General features: G+C 34.3%; 1 protein-coding gene across 3 annotated transcripts in view; it reads left to right on the top strand.

The window, feature by feature from the left end:
* LOC137650072 (adenine DNA glycosylase-like) overlaps nt 1-10,000 on the top strand; it is a 476,996-nt gene that overhangs the window by 255,351 nt on the left and 211,645 nt on the right. The gene's annotated exons all lie outside the window — the stretch shown is intronic.

Genomic DNA, 10,000 nt, shown 5'->3' on the forward strand with positions numbered 1-10,000 from the left:
GTCGCAATTGCATTGTCAAAACGTTTATATATCCTTCTAGACTGTGATGTGTTTATTGCATATTAAGTTAGGTTACCTGCTTGATTAGTTAGCACTGGATTTTAAGCAACCGTTGGTATGAGTCTGATATCTCGTGTTTCCTCTCAGGAATTATCTTCCTTATTAGTGTTTATGGAACTGAAAAGTATACACTATGCAACGTTAAAGCTTCTACATTGTGAACAAAACGACTACTAATCGATTCTCATAATGGCAAAGGACAGTAATTTTTAGTTCAAGAGGAATTAAAGAGGGAGAATATTTTTTTTGTGGAATTAGTAATGATATGACATGCCAATACTCACTTACCGGCCAAGTTAGTGATGAACATTTTTGGTTTTTAACTTACTCAACATCATTTATTATTCTCAGAGGCCCACTAGCGTTCTCTTGTGGCACTAATTCTGACTTACCAGCTCAGTTGCTTAAACTAACCTAACTTCCATGTTGGAACTACAGTAGGGGTCATATTATTATTATTAAGATTATGGGTTAAGCTACAACACTAGTTGGAAAAGCAAAATGCTACAAGCCCAGGGGCTCCAACAGGTAAAATAGCCCAGTGAGGAAAGGAAACAAGAAGAATAGTGTACCCAATTGTACTCACAAGCAATAGATCTCTAGCCCAAGACAGTGGAAGAGCTGCTTACTATAGCTGTAGAGTCTCTTCTTCTCTTACCAAGAGGAAAATGACCAGTGAATAATTGCAGTGCAGTAGTCAACCCCTTGTTAGACGGTATATTATAACCGTGCTAGGGGGTATATCTTAACCATGCTAGGCGGAATATCTTAACCGTGCTAGGCGGAATATCTTAACCATGCTAGGCATTATATCTTAGCAGTCCATGTTTGACATCGGTTATATAAGCAGATAAGCAACCTGGTGAAGTAACAAGAACTTTGGGTGTGGATGAAAGGCCCCCCTAAATCTCAAAGAAGTCACTGGGCGCAGGGTGATGGATTGGGTTCAAGGCGATAAACAAGCTGTCTCTTCGACTTACATCCTCAATGCCTGGCGGATGATTTTACTAGAATTAGTGTGGACTAGCAGGGGTCCCTTGCCTTAGTTAGTTAGGCAATGTACATCACAAGGAGCTGACTATCCTTTGATGAATCTAGCCAATAAATCCTCTATCGATTTAGTCAGTCTATGGAAAGTAAAAATGACAGAATGGCCCCTAGTCCCGGGCATAGGGGGTTGCTAAGAAGCTGCCAGTTTATAAATACTAAAGAAAAAATGAAAATTAGTAATTAGAATGTTAGAACCATAAATCAGATAGGAAAGTTACAGCAAGTGGAGAATGAATTTATGAAGTATAATTTGGATATCTTGACCCTAAGTGAAATGCGTTTTAAGGGGATTGGAAAGGAGATCTTAGACCAAGGAAATATATATATATCTATTCTGGAAGAACTAGTGGAGTTGGAAGAGAAGGTGTTGGAATGACGATGACACTAAGAGCAGAAAAGGCATTGACTGAGTGGAGAGCTGTAAATAGCAGAATGTTACTTGCAAAGTTTAAGTCAAAGCAGGGTAATGTGAGCATTATAGTGTGCTATGCACCAACAAATGATGCCCCTGAAGATATGAAAGATAAATACTATGAAGACCTGCAGAGTGTAATAGATGAGATTCCAGAGAGAGATATGAAAATTGTGGTTGGTGACTTCAGTGCTAAAGTTGGAAATATTAATCAAGTCATGGAGAATGTGATAGGTGTTGAGGGACCTGGCGAAATTGCAAATTTAAATGGAACCCATTTTATAAGTTTTTGTTCAGCAAAGAATCCTGTTATTGAAGGTACTCTTTTTCCAGAACAATGACATCCACAAATATATATGGACCACCATGTGGCAATTACAAAATTCAAATAGATCACATAGCCAATAATAAATAGAGAAGGGGGAATCTTAAGAAATGTGAGAAGCTATAGAGGTGCAGATATTGGTAGTGATCACCAGCTCCTCATTGCCACACTGAAATTAAAACTGAAAGCATTCAACAGAAATGTAAATAGAATACCTAGGTTTGATACAACTAAGCTCCTAGGAGATGAGCACAGAGAAACATTTGCAATTGAATGTTAGAATCGATTTGCATTTTTAGAGTCTTTCAGAGAAGAAGAGCAGATAATTAATGAAGAATGGTGTGATATTAGGAACAAATGTCAGTCAGTTGGTAGTGAAGTTTTGGGACATATAGTTACAAGGAAAAAGCCATGGATATCAAATGATACTTGGGGATATTATAAAAAAAAAAGAGAGACAAAGACAGAAATTGCTAGCTGCAAGTTTTCGAGGAAGTAATGAAAATTGCAATGTAGAGCATGCTATGTATTCCAGTATTAATAGTGAAGGGAAAAGAAAAGCCAGGAATGACTGGAGTGAATATTTAGACATTAAAGCAGATAAGGCTGACAAAGCTATGAATTCAAGGAGTGGCTATGGTGTAAGAATTGCTCAGAATTATTAAGGAAATCTCCACTGGAGCAAAGAAGAAGAATATACCCATCAAAGAGAGAAATGGATCTGTTATAACAACTGAGTATCAAGAAAGGCAACATTTGATGGAACACTTTAGTTAGGCTATGAATAGGAGATATGAAGGGATAATTTGATTGATATATCTGAAGCCGAGGAAGATATTGATGTGTCCATGAATGAATTCAGTGTGTTTGAAGTCGAAGCTATTCTTAAAAATCTCAAGACATGGAAAGCCCCTGGATATGATGAAATAACTGCTGAGATGATATTGGCCAAAAATGAAGTGACTCCCAAAATACTTACAAGATTATTTTGTAGAATTTGGCACGGAGAGAGAAAACCTGATGAAAAGGAGATAAGGGTGTGGGTAAAAATGGCAAAAAAAAAAAAAAAATGAGATATGATTGATTGCAAAAATTACAGAGGCATCACACTTACATCAGTTATTATTCTAAAGAGACTAGAGAGAAATATTGATGAAAAGCTGAGAGATGAACAAGCGGGATTTAGAAAAGGTAGAAGTTGTACTGACCAAATTTTCATTTTAAGACATGTTGAAGAGCAATGTGTAGAATATAGGAATCCACTATTGATGGCATTTGTGGACTATAAAAAAGCCTTTGATAGTGTGCACCGGGAAATTTTGTGGAGTCCTTCATTATTATGGAATTCGTCTTAAATATGTAAATTTCATTGTCGGTTCATGAGTATAGTAAGTACAAAGTTAATGTTAGTGGAATCCTATCAAATGAATTTCCGGTGAAAAGTGGAGTACTCCAAGGGAATGTGTTGTCACCTATGTTGTTTATCCTCCTCATGTATTTGGTACTGTGTAGAACAGTTGGCGATTGTGGAGAAGGATTGGACTGGTTTGGTAATAGGAAGGTAGCTGACCTAGAGTATGCTGATGATGCTGTCCTTATCAGCAGAACACCACAGGATTTGCAATGCTTGCTTAGCAGAATGCATGAAATATCACAGGAGATTTGGCTTAAGATAAATAGAAGAAAGACAGAGATGATGAGAACGGAATATGCAATGGAAGATGAAATATCATTGGAGGGAGAGAGGAATAATGAGGTAGAATCATTTAGATATTTAGGAACTATGATCTCAAATAAAGGGTTTTTAGAATTAGAGTTTGATGAAAGATTGAAAATAGAAAATCAGACAATGGCTAGGTTGAATAAAATCTGGAAAACAAATCCCCTAAAATTACACACAAAAATCAGGCTATACATCAGATTAGTGAGATTGGTGTTACTGTATGGATTTGAGTCATGGTATGACAATGAAACAATATTCAACAGATTTTGTAGAATTGAGAACAAAGCCTTGAGAAGAATATTGGGAGTAGAATGGCAGGACAGGACTAGAAATGAAACTCTATAAGATAGATTACGTGAGTGCCATTTGTGGATGAGATCATGATGAGGGGCAAATGGAGATGGTTTGGGCATGCTCTTCGCACTCCCAAAGAGAGATTAGTTCACCAGACTCTGACTGGGATCCAAAAGGCCCTAGAAGACTTGGAAGACCCAGACGTACGTGGCTGAGGACTATGAAGCATGGAGTAGGAGATGACGAATTGAGAAGTATTGATTTAAAAGCTCAAGATAGAGGCAACTGGTGAAATCTAACTGAGGCCCTTTGTGTCAATATGCGTAGGAGGAGATGATGATGATGATGAGTTAACCCCTTGAGAGAAGAAGAATTGTTTGGTAATCTCAGTGTTTTCAGGTGTATGAGGACAGAGGAGAGTATGTAAAGAATATGTCACACTATTCTATGTGTGTGTGCAGGCAAAGGAAAATGAACCGTAACTAGAGAGAAGGATCCAATGTAGTACGGTCTGGCCAGTCAAAAGACCCCATAACTCTCTAGCAGAAGTATTTCAATGGGTGGCTGGTGCCCTGGCCAACCTGCTAACTAGTGTTCCTTAAGGAGAGGCTCTGAATATTCACTGTCTTACAGAGTCGAGATATTCTTGTTGGATTTCGAGCTCTTGAATTCCTTTAGCCCTTTTGCAGCTAAATCCTTGCATTTTTTATCCCTAGTTGCCCTTTAAGACATCTAGATTGCGAGGGTCAAAACCATAGAGATAGCTAAATTCTTATATGCCTTCTCTTGTTAAAGCAAGCGATCTTAAACAATATATTTTTAATTGGGGAGATAGCATTTCATATCAGAGATACTATACATTTTTGTTGTTTTAGAAAATGTATAACTTAGCTGATTGATTGCATCACGTGATTACTCCGGATGACAGTGCATTTTTATTTCTTTGCAAGCTTGGCCACTAGTTCATGACGAATTTACTTTAGTGAGGTAGGTTTTTCATGCTTTATTATTTTTACGATTCTGGAAATGAAAAAGACCTGCATATCATAGTGAGTTATTTGTATGAAGTGAAGAACTATAATTTATAATGATAAAAGATTTTATTTCTCCAAATAAATACATCGCTATTCCTTGGGAGATGTCAATACATTGGCTATGCCTTTTCATTCATGAACCTCAATATATGTGCAGCACTAAGGTGTCAGTTGGAAACACTGAATTAGTGTTTCGTAGTAGGATGGCCAGGGTACCACCCACCCATTGACATGCTACCACTACAGAGTTATTGGGTCCTTTGACTGGCTAGACAGTACTAGATTGAATTCCCCTGTTTAGTTACGGCTCCTTTTTCCTTTGCTTACACATACACCGAATAGTCTGGCTATATTTTACCTTATTCTCCTCGGCCATACACCTGGAAACACTGCCATTACTAAACAATTCTTCTTTCCTCAAGGGGTTAACTACTGTACCATATATAATTATTCAATGGCTACTTTCCTCTTGGTAAGGGTAAAAGAAACTCTATAGCTATGGTAAACAGCTCTTTTAAGAGACACTTCAAAATCAAACCATTGTTCAGTAGTCTTTGGTAGTACTAAAGCCTCTGTACCATGGTCTTCTACCGTCTTGGTGTGGAGTTCTCTTGCTTGGGGGCTACACTCAGACATACTATTCTATCTTCTCTTCATCCTTTTTTTCAAGTTTTTAGAGTAAATATGAAAGATCTATTTTAATGTCGTTACTGTTCTTAAGATATTTTACTTTGATTGTTCGTTACTTCTCTTGTAGTTTATTTCCTTGTTTCTTTTCCTCTCTGGTGCTATTTTTCCATGCTTTCCAATTAGGGTTGTAGCTTAGCGTCGCTTGGTAATAATAATAATAATAATAATAATAATAATAATAATAATAATAATAATAATAATAGGATGTAGCTAGGTTGTAGTCTTACTATACAACTGACTCATTACGTTTTTAAGGTAGGTTCTAATGTGGCCTTTTCTAAACTATATAGCATGTACCTTTCAGTGTCTTCATTTCATTGTGAATAAGAGTCGGGAAATGGTTATCGCTGATACTAAGAATTGTTACTTGGTTTAAAGATTCATTAAATCTGTTGAATTACCAATTTTAGTTTCCTTCTAGCTTCTGAGCCTCAAGATGTTTTGATTTGTATAAAACTAATAAGTTACCAAGGCTTGTTATAGAATGTAGAGTTTAATGCTGTCTTTTAAGCTCATTATTACAACTTATAAATAAAAATCTTTAATGCATGGTTTGCAAGCTAGTTTATTCAAAGCTCTTTGTGGATAAGAATATAGTATGTGTTCTTGAAATGCATCTCTTTGCAGTTAACTTCAGTGTTTCAGAAGGCTTTATATAAGGAGAGAAGGCTAGGCACGTTTTTTTTTATAGAGGGTATGACGACAGTACTGCCACTCCAAGCTTTGTCTTTACAACATCCTAACTGGTCTCTTTACGTATTTTTAACTAGTGTGGGTTTTGTTATATTGGGAAGTCAACACCATCAATTCCTTTTGTACCGCAAAGTTAATCTAGACATTTAATTCCTTGCACTTCTTAAATCATGTGGTATTAGGTATATTTTGGTTTTGTGGTTATCGTGACGCCTGTTATGTTTCACTCAGACTAATTGGTTTTGATTGTATATTATTTGAATGGCTGAGTATATCTTGTTTGAATGGCTGGGTGTACAAGTATGACCATTAACTCATTTCCTCCTTGTCTCCAATAGGGTAATTATAGGGTTCAGCAGTTCACTTGCTTGAACGAGCCTCTCTATCTCATAGACATAAGTTTCTGTATGTAGCAGGTAGTCGTTAAAAAACATTATAGTAGAATTTTGAATATAGCTTATTGAAATGATTATCTTTAAGATAAAGTATTTAAAAATTACTAAATAAAGTGCAAGGTACATAATTAATTTTGGCTAAGCATTATAGATTAGCCCAAATGCAAAGTAAGGCTGGCATTTTAAGTTCCAGTTTAGTGCATAAGCCTTCTATCTTACTGGATGGATTATTGCCAGTCTAGTCTCGAATTATGGTCTGCTTCCTGCGGTATTCCCGTCAACATGGACCTTTCAGGTTATTTCAACAAAGAACTTAATGATTTTTTTTTATTTATTTTTTTTGTTATATGTTGTATTAAAAGAGATAAATGATTAGCTTCACAATTTAAACTATTTACAAACCCACAAGCATGTGCAGATAAACTGATCTATGCATACATAAATTTTATTGTGCAACATACCTTCTCTGCCTTGTTGCATAATAAATAAGTAATGAATCACAGGGGAAAATGTAGATTGAAATGGAAAGCCGAATACACATCCTACATAATTCATAAATAAGATGGAAAGGTTTTGCCATAAAAGAATTATCTATTGTAGAGCAAAGACGGAGAGTAAAATTTTCATGTTTATGTAACAAAATTTATGATAAAGTTTTTCTTATTGAAATGTTCATGTCAAATTGTTTATGAAACATTGCAATTACACGAACAATCTTAGAAAATGTTTTCTACGCACACGTAAGATTCTTGAGTCACAGAAAGTCAGAAACCGGTTTTACCATAAGCATTCTTTAATCACCAATTTTCGTAATATATAAGCAATGGTCAATGCTATGGAAAAAAAAAGAAGAGTGCAGTAAAAGCTGTATATCTGTTCTATATAATCCGTTAATAAATTATAAAGGTTTTGTCCGAAAATTATTGAGCATTTGTAGAACAAAGACGGACAATAAATTATTTTAATTATGTTACTGAATTTACTTTATTATGTAGGAATGTTCTTATTATCACACTTGCCCATATACCTGGTGCAAATGAACATCATGCTCTTTCAAATGTTATAGAAAACATAATAATTGAATTTTTTTTTCAAATGCACAAACCTATGCATGCTTAAAATTATCTTGTAACACACTTTTGGACAATAAATAGATAATGAATAATGCAATGAAGAAACCTAAGATAGCTATAGCAATCTAAATCATTTGCTTTTGAATTTCATAAATACAATAAATATTTTTTTCCGACTATAGTAATTGTAGAGGAAAAACTGACAATAAACTTTTATCATTATGTAACAAAATTCACAATAAGTTGTTTTTATATGAATATTCACATTTTTCCTACATCATTTCAAAAAGCAAACATTGCACTTTCATATGGTATATGAAACATGAAAATTGCAATTATCGCAAACACATAGAACAATTTCAATTCAAATATATAATTCTAGTGTAACCTAAGTACTTCTGCCATTTTGTGAATTAATAAATAATGAATAATGCTAGGAAAAAATTAAGATCACAATGAAAACTGAACTAATTTTCTATATAATTCAAAAATAAAACAAATTGATATAGGTCAAGAAGATTGAGCAATTATAGACGAGTGACAATGAATGTTAATTTGTAACAAAATTTCCGATAATTTTTTTTGATAAAAATTTTCATATTTTTACATTTTCTCATATACTATGTAAAATACAATTAATTCCCTTTCAAATGGAAAATGAAACATGATATTTATAATTATTTGCAAATGCAAAAACGTGTATGAAGAATTATTTATGCACGGCTAAAATTTTTTAGTAGCATTTCTTCTCTTCTATTTTACATAATGAATAGTCCATAAATAGTGATAGAAAAAATAAAGATTGCAATAGAAAACTGAGTAAATTTCCTATAAAGTTTATAAATTACATGAATAGATTTTGTCAGAAAAAAGACTCCTTGGTCTGTCCAAACTCTAACATTGTCGACGGAAGATTCAACTCTATCATAATTCAAACCTTATTCATGAGAGAATTCCTTGATGAAGTCATTTGGCGTATAAACACCGAATATCATTTCCATGGTGAAGCCTTGTGCTGGCCAAGAGGGAGTAATTTTTTTCTGTTGGACTCAAAATTTCTCTCAAGTTATTTTTAATTTTTATTGCTTATTATCATTATAATTATTTTAACCTCCATTTTATATATATATATATATATATATATATCATTAACTGTTCCCACCTTTCTGTCTAACCTCTTTTTCCAGTGAAATATATATATATATATATATATATATACAGGCGCTCCCCAATATACGAACATCCGTGTTACGAACATCCAGACATACGAACACAAATTGACCGAAGTCCAAACATGTTCGTAAACATCCGTAGATTTCATCGCAAGTTTAAATTCTCTCTCTCTCTCTCTCTCTCTCTCTCTCTCTCTCTCTCTCCGCGTATTTTGATTTTTAAAGCAGTTAAATCTTCATATTTCTTTGAAAATTATTAAAAAATTCTTTATATCCTTATTCGATGTTTCAATTATGGGAATAGTAACGGATCGGAAGAAAACCACTTGATTTGCCTGTCGCCTTCCGTCAGAAGAAAAATAACCTCATCAGACTTTTGGCATTTTTTTTTTTATTAAATATTAGAAATATCTTCAAGATGAATATTACATCAGCGCCAATATGTTACAGAAAATCAGTTTCCTTACAGTTCTTATTATTAGGTATCATGCGAAATCGTTGTAGCTCTTTCTCTGTGTGTGTGTGCTCGCTCTGTCAATCGCATACGGGTAGTTAATTCTAAAGCTTCATGCAGTATTCAATTTTTCGTTCAATATTAAGCCTTCATATTTCATTAGACATTATTGTGTTTAATTGTGGTTTATTAAAGCACGTTCATATTTTTTTTTAATTTCTTGAGCATTTCTATAATCAGCAATTACTTTTGATTTACTTTTGGTTGGGAGATCAGCTGATCTCAAGGTGACGCTGCAGTATTACGATTATGCGCACATATAGTACGAATAACACTGATTTATATAATTTTCTTGATATACGAAATCTCTTCATAATGAATATTACAACAGCGCCAATATATTATAGGGTATCCCATTTTCCATACAGTTCGTTGATAGACCTTATTATTAGTTATATAGTACACAGAATACGCAACCTCCCCCCCCTCTCTCTCTCTCTCTCTCTCTCTCTCTCTCTCTCTCTCTCCCCCCCGTATTTTGATTTTTAATGCAGTTAAATCTTCTTATTTCTTTGAAAATTATTAAAAACTTCTTTATATCCTTATTCGATGTTTCGATTATGGG

Source organism: Palaemon carinicauda, chromosome 11 (genome assembly GCF_036898095.1).
Source record: "Palaemon carinicauda isolate YSFRI2023 chromosome 11, ASM3689809v2, whole genome shotgun sequence".
Classification (NCBI taxonomy): domain Eukaryota; kingdom Metazoa; phylum Arthropoda; class Malacostraca; order Decapoda; family Palaemonidae; genus Palaemon; species Palaemon carinicauda.